The following is a 13,568-nucleotide window of genomic DNA, read 5'->3' on the forward strand; positions in this document are numbered from 1 at the left end:
ACTGAAGAGGCAGCTTGGGAGGCAGCGTTCGAGAGAGAAAGAGAGAAAAAACGCAACATGCTCCCCCTATGCTCATAGGGTATCGAACATAGTAATGCGTACCCACGCATAGGAGAGACGGGAGTGGGAACACGGGGTTGGAATTTGGGGATTTTCTCATAATTCCACCTCGACCCGGCCGGTTCAGCTTCTTCCCTTTGGTACTGTGCGGTATGTTCCTGTGCCTGTGTAAGCCCTGTACAACACCCTTCAAAAGGTAAGGGTTGTGTGCTCTGCCAACTGGCAGCTATTAACGTTGATAATAATGCCTGCGCTTCCCAAACCCATCCTTCCCCGACTGCCACATACACTTAACAATGCATAACTAACACAACGCTAACACAGCACGTGGGGAAGAACGTGGAAAGCACACAGTTTTCCAACACGACACAATAACAAAACACCCCGAGCGAAGAGAACGCAAGTGAGAGAAGGTGAGCAATAGAATGAGACAGTGAGAGAGAGAGAGACTGTGCGAACCGAAGAGGCTAGTGAGCAAGATGAAAACGGCTGCAGCAGACAAGTGGCAGCAAGTGGTGGTTAGTAATGAAAACAACATAACAGCATACCCTCCCAACTCCCTTTCACCCCCCAAACACACACACAGATACAAGCCATATTATCATCCCATCACTAACCCATCTACACGTTTCCGTGTAGTAGTGTAAACTCTCTTCCATTCTCTCTCTCTCCCTCTAACTACACACACACTCACAACTCTCACGGTGTCACGGAGAAAGGGAAATCCCCGTGCGTAATAGCAAACGGTTTGCGCAGGAGTGTGTGAGTACGCGCACACACATTCATTCAACCTTGCTGTGTCGGTGTGTGCGTGGCTTTCTGTTGTATAGCTTCAGCAGACAGCGTGCAATTGTCTCATTCTCTCTCTCTCTCTCTCTCTCTCTCTCTCTCTCTCTCTCTCTCTCTCTGTCTCTATCTTCGCAACGTGTCGTGAGAACGAGAGGGAGAGAGAGAGAGCCTTTCAACCACGCTGCAAGCAATGGGAGCGAGCGATAACGCATTTTGAATGGCAAGGTCATGGCAACGTGAAAGGGAAGCATACTCGGAAAGTGTGTACAAGTGTGTGTGTGTGTGTGTGCGTGCGTGAAATGAAAAGGATCCAAAACATGCCGTTTGCGACGAAAACAAAGCGCGATTTAGGGGATGCTTCCGTGGGTATGGGTCGAGTCTCGGGCGTTATTTGGAGGACGTAAGGAAAATAGAGAAAATAGTACTAAACGGGTCGTCCCGGGAAGGAATGAACGAGCACGGAAGGACATCCTGCACACCAAGGGGTGGTACATTTTCTTTGGAATTGATTTCAATTTTACTGAGCGTTAAACTGTAAAATGAAAAGATTCCGAGATCTGCTTTTACTTTTCGAACTTGCAGTTTATGCCATACGAAAAAGGTTGGATCTTCTAAGGTTTCCTATCGTCCTATCCTATAGTGAATTTGAAAATTGTAGGCTAATAAACTGATTTATAAAAATTAAATGAGCGTCATTCAAACCATCACTGTCCTTTCGCTCAAAACTGGCTTTGAAGTCAACTTCTGCTTCATTGCAGTGGTGACCGGAATTGATTGCCGAAGTCGCCATCGAAACACACAGCCATTGTACGAGCTATTTTGCCGGAAAAGCGCCCGGCCAAAAATGGGTGAAAAGGGAGGGAGGGGAGAGGGATGGGTGGCTGGGACGGGAGGTGCAACCCTTGTGCTCGCAAACATCCGGCATGGCCAGTGCGCATGTGCTCGCCGAGGGCGGAAAACGACGCGACACACAACAAAGCAACAGTGTCGGCAATGGCTCCGCTGGGGCACCGTAACGAGCTCCGTCTATCGTCGTCGCTTGCCGGTAAGCCGCACCTTCTCCCCCCCTTCCCCCCCCCGCCCTTCTCCACGCGATTCGCTCAAATAACGTCTCGGAAAGGACACAACCTCCGCTGAGTGCTGTTGAATGCTCGGGAAAAGGGCAGGCAGGACTCTCTCGCTTGCCTTTCACATTCAAAACACAGCACACACCATCATCAGCATCGGAGCAACATCATTTGCCCAGTAACGCATGGCGCGCATGGGCACCATCATGCCCCTGAGTTGGTCCGGGGCTCTTTTGCTGCAAAGCATTCTCTTTTCGCATGCATCCCCGGTTGCGTGTGTGCTTGCTTTTGTGTTGCTGTAGCCATCGCATCCATCGCAGCCTTGGCCGCGGGCTCACAAACACTGTGACACGCTTTTTTGCCGAATAGCCAAACCGGTTTGATGGCCACCAAATCTCACACGTGGACACAAATGTCCTTTTTACACTGTGTAACGTTCTCCCCCCCCCGTTATTTCGTTGGTTTGCCTGGTTGGTTCGAATCGATCGAACGTTTTCATTACTAGCTAATACAACGACTACCGGGATTTGATGTGTTTAATGTGCCTGTTCAAAATGCGCTTAAACAATATTTGTAAATAGTGGTAGCCAAATATTTTTTAGAATTGAAATAACAGAGAATTGATTGCATATGATCAATAATTTGTTAATATACTTTTTTTTAAAGTATAGGTATATTCAATCTAATGACAAATCCCAGATTGACGCCATAAATTGACTAAGTAATTTTTTACCAAATGTCCCCTAATATTTGGCCTTTTTCCATCGTAGTCATTTTGTTCCTTCTCCGCAGCCGTTAGCTGTTTGCTGTGGTCACGCGCCACTCGGCGTCACCACGTGAGCGTAGAATGCGTTTGCGTTCTATCAAACGGTTACAACACACACGCACACACACACACACACACACACACACACACACACACACACACACTCACACATCCTCCACCGATCATGCCCGGGCTAGAAGAGTGATGCAAATTGCCAAGGGTTCGATTTTCCGCCCGAAACCTGCGCGGGGTTTGGGTGACGCCGACAACATGTGGCATGCGGCACTTCCGCAAACGCCGCAAAAACTTGATTCGGATTTCCCGGGCACCGCAAACGGTAATGGAAAAACAACAAACACCTCGCCGGCATATACACACACACGCACGTGTGGCTCCTTTCACTCTCTGTCTCTGGCTCACCTTCTCTCGCTATCTCTCTCGCGCCCACACACACACACACATACTCTCTCTTTTCCGAGTTTCGTCCTGCAAAGTAAAGGTTGTTGTTGTCGTTGATGATGATGTGTCCGAAGCCACCGCCATCAGCTTTTACTACCATCATTCCCGAGCCAGCAATTGCGCAGATGCCAACACAATCGTGCAGCTCGGTTGTGCTCATGCTCAGGGACAATCTTCACGACCAAGCCTCAAACACACACGCACAGTAGGGCAGAATAATGTCGTCTTTTGCAAAAAAAACAGGCGCGATTGATTTGCGCTCCCCCCCCCCCCAAATATATGTGTTGTAGAGGGGAAATGGATCGGAATAAAAGGTAAGCATGCTCGAAATGATATGTCCTTCTACTCGAGAGTGTAGAAGGACAAGATCTAGCTACCACAGCGCTACCGAGACAACAAGTGCAGAAGCCCCGAAAAGAAGGGTCTTTTTTTGCTATTGCTCATGCAAAGCTAGTAGAAAGAGTAGGAAAAAACTCATTATTTTAACGAATAAAATATGTAATTTCCTTGTGAAGACGGATTAAAAAGGATGTTAGCAAAATTATATTCTGATTCGGCAGCTTTCTTCCTGCACGTACTAATTGGAGGTTTAGTTCATGGAGTGATTGGTTACAAAGGGACGTTGAGTCCTTCGGGCCTTTACTCGTCTCTATCACCCAGAAAAGAGAACAGAGCATTAGAAGGCGACTTTTCGTATCCTGGTGCACTACTACACCCATGGCCGAAACCCTGATTCACAATGGAAACGCTATCAACTCCCACTCCCAGGGACGAACGTCTGTGTTTCTTCCCAAAAATTTTTGCTCTTGCTATGGCTTTGTTCCTCGCTGGCAACACCACCGACAAAAGGGACTAGTGTCGCCCTTTTCTTGACCTTTTCTACCACCACCTCGGCCAGCGCACCAGCGCAATGTATCGCCATAATATCGTTGTTACGGCTTCCTTGCTCTCTTTGTTTATTTTTCAGCACAAACGTGTCCACTCCAACCACCCACATCAGCCGAAAAAAAAACGTCAGCATTGGCTGCTTGGCAGTCCTGCCGTTAAACGATTTTTCTCCAATGCAGACAGTAACATTGCCCATCCAATTCCAATGCGATCGTACTTTTATTGCCACTGACTAGCATTAGTTCCGTCCCTATCAATACGCCCGATTAAAAAAAAAAGAGAAACAATTTATGATTGGCAGTGTTGACGCAGGCCACGCACCCGAACGTGTGACCCCTCCTCCCGGAAACAGTGCTCCTCTTCCCGACACAGTGACACTTTAGTTGATGGCAATAATGGGCGAGTGTCGAATTGACAGGCAGAACAACAGCAAACAACCGAAAACGCCCTCCACCGGCGATGGTAATAGCTGATCGAAAAAAGTGAACCGTTCATGCAAACGGGTATCAAACCTATCGTTCCTGACATGCAGCATTTTCTGCTTCACAATTTGTCGGAAAAAAAATCTACTTGTTTTGTTTTTACCACCCCAAACCCTTATCAAGTAGACAGACATTTATGCATTGAACCAAAGGATGGTAGTGATTTTTGTTTTGTTTCTTCCTGCTATCGTACATTATGATGGTGATTTTATGTATAGAGTATCTATTAGCGTCGAATTTTGAATATAAGAAACACCTTTACAGATGTTTATCAGAGTGGAATTTCGATTTTCTTCTATTATTATTTTTTTGTTGTCTATGAATCAATGGAATGTGTTTGCAATCAGAACATCGACTAACGCCCACTGTACCTTTTTTACACTTGCCGAGCCGATGTTCGTTTCGTTCGATTTGTAATTAACCTAATGGATATATATCCCTATAATGCCACTCTATAGAGTTGCAGAACGAGCTACAGTGCTTACAATTGGTGTGTGAAGAAGAAACATTCATGCCTGAAGCAAAACAAACTAGCCCATCATCAGGCAATGGGCCAGAGAAGGTAGACGACTGGGAACCGGAAAATAGTATTCGATTGAACTGGTGAGGAAATCCAGAACCATACAATACCAAATGCATACACGAACACACACAAACGCACGCCCGTCTGCTACGACAATGTTGGTAAACTTTCAAACGACACTGGGTCGTTGATCCTGAAAGATTGCGTTGCAATGCGATTACAAGAAATAGATAGAATGAGAGAAAGAGATGACGATGGAGTGAGACTGCGAGAGAGCGAGTGGTAGAGAGAGAGAGAGTGTGTCACAAGAGAGAGAAGAACAGAAAGCTATGGATGAACAGCATACATACGCTCTTGTTTACTAGTGTGTGATTTTGACGTTGCAAAAAAAAGGGCGAACGACAAACCCCAACATGAGTGCCACACAAGGGTGGGGAAAATCACCCTCACCCCCCCCCCCTTCCCCTCCGCCCAGAGCAGAGGGTTCCGGTTTCTCCCCCGGGGGCGAGCGTGCAAGCATGCTTGTTGCTCGTTGAAAACACACGCACACCACGAAACGCGCATAATAACCACTGGCGATAGGGTGGTGACCACGCGTTGCATGTGTGCAAATGTGTGTTGCTGCCGGGCGAGCGAAATAATTACTCATACTGAATCTGCTGCGCGGAGTTCAAGGTACGAGTGACGTGGAGCAGATGCCCGGCTCTGTTCCTCCACCATGTATGACACAGTTTAAGAAAGTTGAAAAAAAAAAGAACAAACTCCAATAGCACTACCACAAACGTGTGGAAACAAAATGAGGATCATCCCCACCGCCCGGTTACCTGCGCATGTATCGCGAGCAGCAAGAACGTTCCAAACACACCAAAGGGCACGGTTGACAAACACGAAAAGTCGCAGACCCAAACTAGGCTCAACTGGACGCAAACAACAGCACGATCCGACGGGCAGTGAACAGCTCCCCAGCGAGAAGCTTTCAATATCCGCTCGCGCAGAACTAAACGATCTGATGCGGTTGCTGCTCTGCGGGAAGCTTCGCATTGGTGCCATTTTTAAAAGTAACCGTTTGGCTGCATCTCAGCCTCGTAGCCGATGAAAGAGGAAGATGCATTATATTCTCATTCAGTAATCTCTTTTTCCCTTCCAATTTCATTCATTGGCACTGGATAACAAAATGCTGAATGATGATCTTGTCGTTTTGTTTCTGTTTTTTTTTTTTGTGTACATACAGTGAAAGCGCACTGTATTTCGATGAACGATCGTAAACAGAAAAAGTTTATATATCTTTGTTTCTTTTTTTTCTTATACCATTCCCTAGACAATGCACGGATTAAAAGACAAAAACACACACTCATAAAAAAACGCACAACTACTGTTGCAGGTGTGCAAACCTTCTCTCACACGTTGAAAAATTCACACATTCTTGCACGCTATTTCACGTACAAATTGCGCACTCACACACACGCACACGTAAACGGTGTGAAACAAAACATTTTCTCAACCCTGGCCCTGGCAACAGTTCACACATAGATCCTCCCTTCGTACACTCACACCAAGACACCGTATTTGCTGTACAGCCCCTCTCGTACACAATGTTTTTTTTATTCGTTCGTTGTATATTTTTTTCCTCAAATGTCACGCACGTTTTAGCACCTACAGCGAGGGTGGGGTGGAACAGTGTGATTCACAAATACAGAGAAAATGGTTGCATTCACAGGTTTCATACCATTTGCAGAGTAGCTTTCCTTTGCGCGACAATTAAACAATTAAACGCAACCTATATTAAGAGTGATTAGACACTGGTTTGGGGGTGAATGGGAAAAGAATAACAGTAATATCCATTCCCTTCAATGCATTGCACAAAAGCTACCACTCGTCAACTGTAACATCACCACTACAGAGCGCGTTCGGTGATAAAATAGCACACACGCAACCGCTCCTGCAAAGCAACTTTTCTCATCAAAACACACAGACACACACACACACAAAAGAAACCAGGAAAGGGACGGTTGTCGAGATCGAGAAAATTCGTACCAAGATGGCTTGTTACACGTTCTCACCCTTGCAGGCCGTGTTAATATTCACCCTGCTGCTGTGTTTATCGACCTACGCCCGCTGCCGTTGCTGCTGCTGCTGCTGCTGCTTCGTTGACGCTCTGGCCGCGAATAAAGCAACACGCGATACCGAAAAGCGAAACACAAACGTCGTCCGTGTCTGTGTTGTGTCCCGTGTCTGTGTTTTCTCTTATCTTTAGTTTTTTTCGTTTCTCTCTCTCTCTCTCTCTCTCTCTCTCTCTCTCTCTCTCTCTCTCTTTCTTTTGAGATATCGTGCTGGAATCAGACAAAAATAAAACCCCCCAGATCAAGGAACGCGCGCGTCATCGAAATGTTGGCCGCGCGGGCCGCAGTAGTTTGAAGCTCCCAACGTAGAGAAGGGGATGAAGCATCTGTGCTGGTGTTAGTCGTTACCACCCCTTCTATTGAAACGACTTCCCCTACACGCACACGGCAACACTCGGGAGCATAAAGAGCATCAACACCGAACCCCACCTTCCACCCCCTCTCCTCCCCCTACCGCGTGCTAATAAACAAAACGATCCAACGTGCACACACCCCAACACGATACGAGCGGAGATGAAAAAGAAGCAAGCAAAAGCGGACAAAACGCTCTCTCGCGCAGAGGAAAACGCGGCACACAAAGCTACGCATCGCACACGTATCGCATGACGTCCGGCTGGTATTTTTCTCTCTCTCTCTCTCTCTTTCTCGCATCTCTCTCTATCTCTCTCTCTCTGTAAGACCAAACCGCAACAGCATAGGCAACCCCTCAATACACAGCTGGTTTTTTTTATTTCATCGCGGCTTACCCTCATTCCTTTCACCCCTCTTGGCATTCAATGGCGGAGAGAAATTGCACCACAGTGTCGTGTCACACAATGCACGCACACACACATACACGCACTCACTCGCAAGCACACTCTGCACAGCGCACAAAGGCTGGAAAAAAACAACAAATCACCAAAGCGCTTCGATAAGCGCAAATTTTCACGAACAAATCCCTGCCCCCCCCCCCCACTCCCTTCCCCTGACCCTGTCCACTAGTGACACCAACACACGCACACACACACATCGTGAACTAAAAATAACAACAATAAAAAGGAAACACATCCCAGCTGTACACATACCCACACACTCATACAAACATTGCATACACGCATGCAGTTGGTCGGTTACGGGGTGCATGTGCATTTAGCCCACTGTGCACTTAACGATTTACACACACACACACACACACACACACACACACACACACACACACACACACACACACACACACACACATACTTTCGTTACAGCTCCAGTCCCAGGCGAGCGCTCTTGAGGCGTAGTTGCCGATTATTCGAAAAGAATAAAAAAAAACAGCAATTTTGTCACACTAAATCTAATAGGAATATGCGAAAATGGAATCTATCACAGAAGTACAGCGTTTCCTTGCGTACAATTCACACACGTTGACCACAGCCGCACACACGCGTACCTACACGTACCACAAATACCACCAACAACAACACGCCTGCGAATAAATAGAATGCCTTGCGCCCGGTGGCTTCGGCAGGGAAAAAACTAGCGCACAACGAGAAAGGGGTGTGTGTGAGTGAGTGTGAGTGTGTGTGTGTACGGGATCGCGCGCGCCTTGTATGTGTGTGTGTGTGCACGTATGTGTTTCAGCATTTGCTGGGCGCAACTGCGATTACACTTCTGCCCCGGATGACGTCACTCACGTCTCTCTCATTGTGTGTCAGCCGACTGTGCGACGACTGTGGCTACGCTAGATGGGGCGAAGCTAGGCGTTACACCACGCAAGCACGCGCGCACCCCTTTGCCCTTGGGCCAGACGCAGTGATGGGTGAAGGAAGGCGCAAGAGGGCCGTTAGACGATGCGAAACACTGGCCAATGGGGGAAAAAAGTGTAATGTGCGAACCGCAAACCGTCGCAAGTCGGTGCGCGCGTAAGCTAGCCTAGCAAAAAGGTGACACGATCGTGTAAAGCCCCGCCCCCCACCCCCCCCCCCCCCAGAAGCTTAAATTCACACTACGGAAGGTGTTCAAACCATGGGACAAGAGCACGACACTAACGACAAACCATTTTTTATAAATGTTTGTTTCTCTTGGTGTGTGTTCGTCCGATTGCGTTTGCAAATGACGCGTGATTTGTTGTTTTTTTTTTTTTTTGTTCGCTTGCTTTCTTCACAACACCCTTCGTTTTTGGGAGTAAGCAATCGTCAGGAGGAAAGTCGGAAACTACTCCCGTGGGGAAGAGAAAATAAAGAGAGACATAGAGAGAGAGAGAGAGAGAGAGAGAGAGAGAGAGAGAGAAAGAAAGAGAGGAGAACAGGAGGACAGTAAGGCAGCACAACTTACATTTGCTTCCGTTTAAGGAATGGCTTCGGAGGCAGCCCAGCCGATGACGATCAAGATATGGCTGCGTGTTGTGCGACAGCTGTGGGTGGTGAGGAAGATGCTTTCAAGAGGGGATTTTTTTCCTCCCCCGAGCACCTTTGCCTTCTGGTTCACCTTTTGCCTTTTTCACACTCTCTACACTTACACACTTGCAATTCAAACACACACACACACCGATTCCGTCCAACGGCCAAGGGTGTGTTTCTACCGCCGTACGCTCGGTCGTGTACGGTCGTTTGTTCTACAACGTTCTGGTGGTGCACTTCATAACGTTTAACTTTTGAATCTGCATTTGTTTTTTTTCTTTCCCTCTCTCTCTCTCTCTCTCTCTCTCTATTTCTCTCTGTTTGTACTTTGGCGTGCAGCGGAAACACACAACCCAACGCACACACAAACACAAACGCGTGCGCTTGCAGCAAACCGTCGCGCGCTCTGGCTCACTTGCGAAACCCCGGCAGCGACAAATACAAGCGTGAAAACGCGGGAAGGGCGTGTGGGGAGGGAGCTCGGGGAACCTACGGTAGGGTAGGTGCGAAACCGATGCACGCACTCACACGCGGGACGCGAAACCGAACAACGAACAGTGTCTCGCCAATGCCAACCTTGCTCACGGACGCGTACCAACTGACTGACGGTCGCCGAGAGCGACGAACCAATCGAAACCGGCTGCGACGCGCGCGTGTTCCTGCCGTGTGTGCTGTTGTCAAAGGGATGATGCGGAGCGAGAGTGAGGCAACGGGAGAAAAAACTCACCCTACAGCACAGTGACAGCTATATAGGCAACGGCGGGGTTGCTCGCCGTTCACCACCACCGTCGTGCGCGCGCGTGTATGTGTGCACACCCGAGAAACATAGAGCGAAAGAGTGAGAGAGTGTGAACGAGAGAGAGAGCGCGCGAAGAAGAGATTATTGTTTTTTCGAGCGTGCGCATACTCGCCCGCCTACTAGAAGCGCACTGTTGGTGTAGTAGTGTGTGGCCGCCGAATGAGGGCGGCCATCATCAGCATCATCATCATCCCCTAAAAGCGAGCGCCACCAACAAGGCGGCACTGCACTGCTCACCTGGCGGCGGCAGCAGCGAAAGCAGAGCGTGACTGCGCTGGTAGAGGTGCGAGCAAGCAGCGAACCTTCTACCCAGCCCAGCAATAACACCCATACGCGTCCAGCAACAACCCCCTATTGAGCGCGATCTATTGTGTATGGGTGAGCGCGCGCCGAACACACCCCTTACTAATGTTTTGCATGCGCCAGGAGAGAGAGAGAGAGAGAGATAGAGCGAACGAGTGGGAGATAGTGTGATCAACCACAGCAACAACAACAAAAGCACCAGAAAGTGCGAGAAATGCGCCAAACAGCTAGCCGCTCGCACACACACACACAAACACATGCTCGCGGCAAAGAAGGGCGCATTTGGCAGCTCTCACCCCGCATGTGTGTGTCTGTGTGTGTGTTTGTATATGCGTTTACCTATGTATGTGTGTACAGGGGTTGCAAGGGTAGCAGTGTTCTGTGTTTACCGTGTGTCATTCTACAACACAACAGCAACAACAACAGTGGCTTTGTGCAGCAATGTACGTGATTGACCACGGTACACATTCGGTGGTGTTTGTGGTGCGCGCGCACGATGAGCAACACTGTTTTTTTTCGTTTTCTTTCTGTACGGCGACGTCAGCCGGATGGGCGGACGATCAGGCGCGGATACCCCAAACCGAAAAGGCAACAACGCACCGACCCCGCCAGCCGGTGACGGTTGTGGTGGCCCGCCCGCGATTAACCCGTCCCAACCACCCCACACGGCCAATACGGACCGGGGCACGCGAAAGTTTCCATTTCGCCTGTGTGTAGGTGATAGTGGTACATCATCATATAGGCTGAGCACTACCCTTCTCGCACTGGCTGTGCTGTTGTTGCTGGGGTGGTTTTTTTTTTATTTCTTTGAGTTCGAGTTTTTTTTAAGGGTAGTCAGAGTGATGTTGCTCAACGGTGGCGGCAAGCTGGACATATTATTGCTCGAGTTTACGAGTATGTGAAGTTTTGTAGGGGTGTTCTGGACGTCAAACGAGTTCTGGAATATATTCTCTATCTCGTGTACCAAACCTAAGTGATAACCAACAATTTGTTCACACACAAAATCTTGTCCTGTAGTTTCTTCACTTTGAAAAAAAAAAACAGATCGCCATTGCATCGAATCAATCGCCACACGCCATTCGTTAATTGGCTCGCATACTACTGCTCCGTTTTCCATACCAACGTACAATACGACCCATTGTTGCATACTTAGAAGGAGAGAAAAAAACACACCATCCGGCAAGCCAGATTACAGTAGAGCCGGGGTCATCATGAAAATCACAAACATCGACCGTTTCATCGGCGGCCACTCGTTTGTCGTACACTGTACGCTCTACCACTACCAGTGGAGACTGTTTCTCCACACTTAACTACCACACATATACACCCACACACACACACACACACACACACATTGAAGAGAGAGAGAAAAAAGGAAACATGACATGAGGGTGGGGGGGGGTGTACAACTGCGCGGGAAGAGCTTGGGCAGGGGTTGTAGCTTCTTGGCCGTCGGATTTGTTTGCGATCGGCAAATGCTCGAGACTTTCTCGCATCACGGCAACACAACAACCCAAGCATCACCGCGGAGACCGTGTCGAGCCGAGAGTAAGAGAGTGAGTGTGTGAGAGAGAGAGAGAGTAAGTGCGGGTGCGCGCGCACGGCTGTTGCGCACGATACGCATGCGGCAGACGCGGCAAACAAGCCGCCGTACGCGAGAGAGTGCCCGGCCCGATGGTGCTTTGTGAGGGTGCCCTTTGTTTTTCTTACCCCATTCGATACCATCTGCTGCTGCTGCTGCTCCTTCTCCACCGCTATGCTGCCCATCGCCGCCCTTGCTGTCGGCCGCACCTCCGCCCTGTCCCCGGGAGTGGTGTTACGCGCTTACATGCGATTCATTCAACCGACTCCGGTCGCCTTTCTCGCTCAACCGGCCGGGCTCTGCATGAGTGTGTGTATGTGTGTGGTGGTGTATGTTAAAGTAGCATAAATTACGGCCGTGTGCTCTTGCTTTCCGTGCATTGTTGTTGTTGGCCGCCTTTCTTTTGGTCCGTTCCCATCCCACGACACCACACGCACAAACACACACGCTCACCCCGTGCTGCAAAGAATCAAGGGTTGAGGAACCCCGTCCGGGTATCTGGGGAAGAGGTTAGCCGTTGGCCCGACATCGCCATGAGATGCCGCTGATTATTATGTCACGCCGCACACAACACACAAACTTGAACGCAAACGGTACGGTGACGGCCCAAAACGGCCCGGGCCCACATAGCGATGGTCATCGATGCCCCCCGGGGGTTCAACATCATCCCACATACGCGCCGGGATGATAATACTCGGCCCCCGGAATCCATCGCCGCCCTTCCCCTGAACTGCCCCACATCCACGCACACACACAGCACCCGAACAGCAGTCGATGCTGATAGCCGTGGAGAAGGTTCGATCGGCACAGGGAGCAAAAATCGGTTCGCTCGCCAGCCAGCAGATAGGGAGCGCTGTGGTGAAGCGCCAACGGGACACGAGCGAACGGGAACCACCGCCTGCGTCCGACACGACCCAGCGCAGAGCGGCTGGGTGGATTTATGCGGCGTCTCACCTTCTAGAAGCTTACCGCAGCACAGCGTCAGCAAGCTGAGGCGGATCTGCTTTGCATATTTACTGGATCCTCACTGTTCGTGTATGTGTGTGTGTGTGTGTGTTTTTTTGCTGACCCAGCGGTGTCTATTCAACACTTTCATCAGTAGCAACGCTTCTCTACTCGCGTGCAGATAGGAACAATTTTGTGCTTCACTTCCTACAGCAGCTTGCGCTTGCAGCAGCGATTGTTCGTTATGTTGGTGCGGAAAAGGAGCACACACTGCTGTAAACCGTAATCGTGGACGACCCCGGCTTGTGACACACACACACACACACACACACACATACACACCAATAAACGAAGATGAAGAAAGCGGTTCCATGGATGGTTTATGCTGCGTGATAGTATTGTATTTACCCCGCATCAGC

The 13,568-nt window shown here is 49.2% G+C and overlaps 1 protein-coding gene across 7 annotated transcripts in view; it reads right to left on the reverse strand.

The window, feature by feature from the left end:
* LOC121603485 (putative GPI-anchored protein pfl2) overlaps positions 1 to 13,568 on the reverse strand; it is a 63,839-nt gene that overhangs the window by 28,446 nt on the left and 21,825 nt on the right. For 2 of the 7 annotated variants that reach the window (XM_041932267.1, XM_041932266.1), the window contains exon 1: positions 9,456 to 10,191. The exons of 3 other annotated variants lie outside the window; for them this stretch is intronic. The gene's annotated coding sequence lies outside the window, so the exon portion shown is untranslated. Of the gene's footprint in view, positions 1 to 7,068; positions 7,159 to 9,455; positions 10,192 to 13,568 lie in introns of those variants that run through there. 2 more of the 7 variants (XM_041932271.1, XM_041932273.1) reach the window with 2 other exon arrangements.

This window comes from Anopheles merus, chromosome 2R, assembly GCF_017562075.2.
Source record: "Anopheles merus strain MAF chromosome 2R, AmerM5.1, whole genome shotgun sequence".
Classification (NCBI taxonomy): Eukaryota; Metazoa; Arthropoda; class Insecta; order Diptera; family Culicidae; genus Anopheles; species Anopheles merus.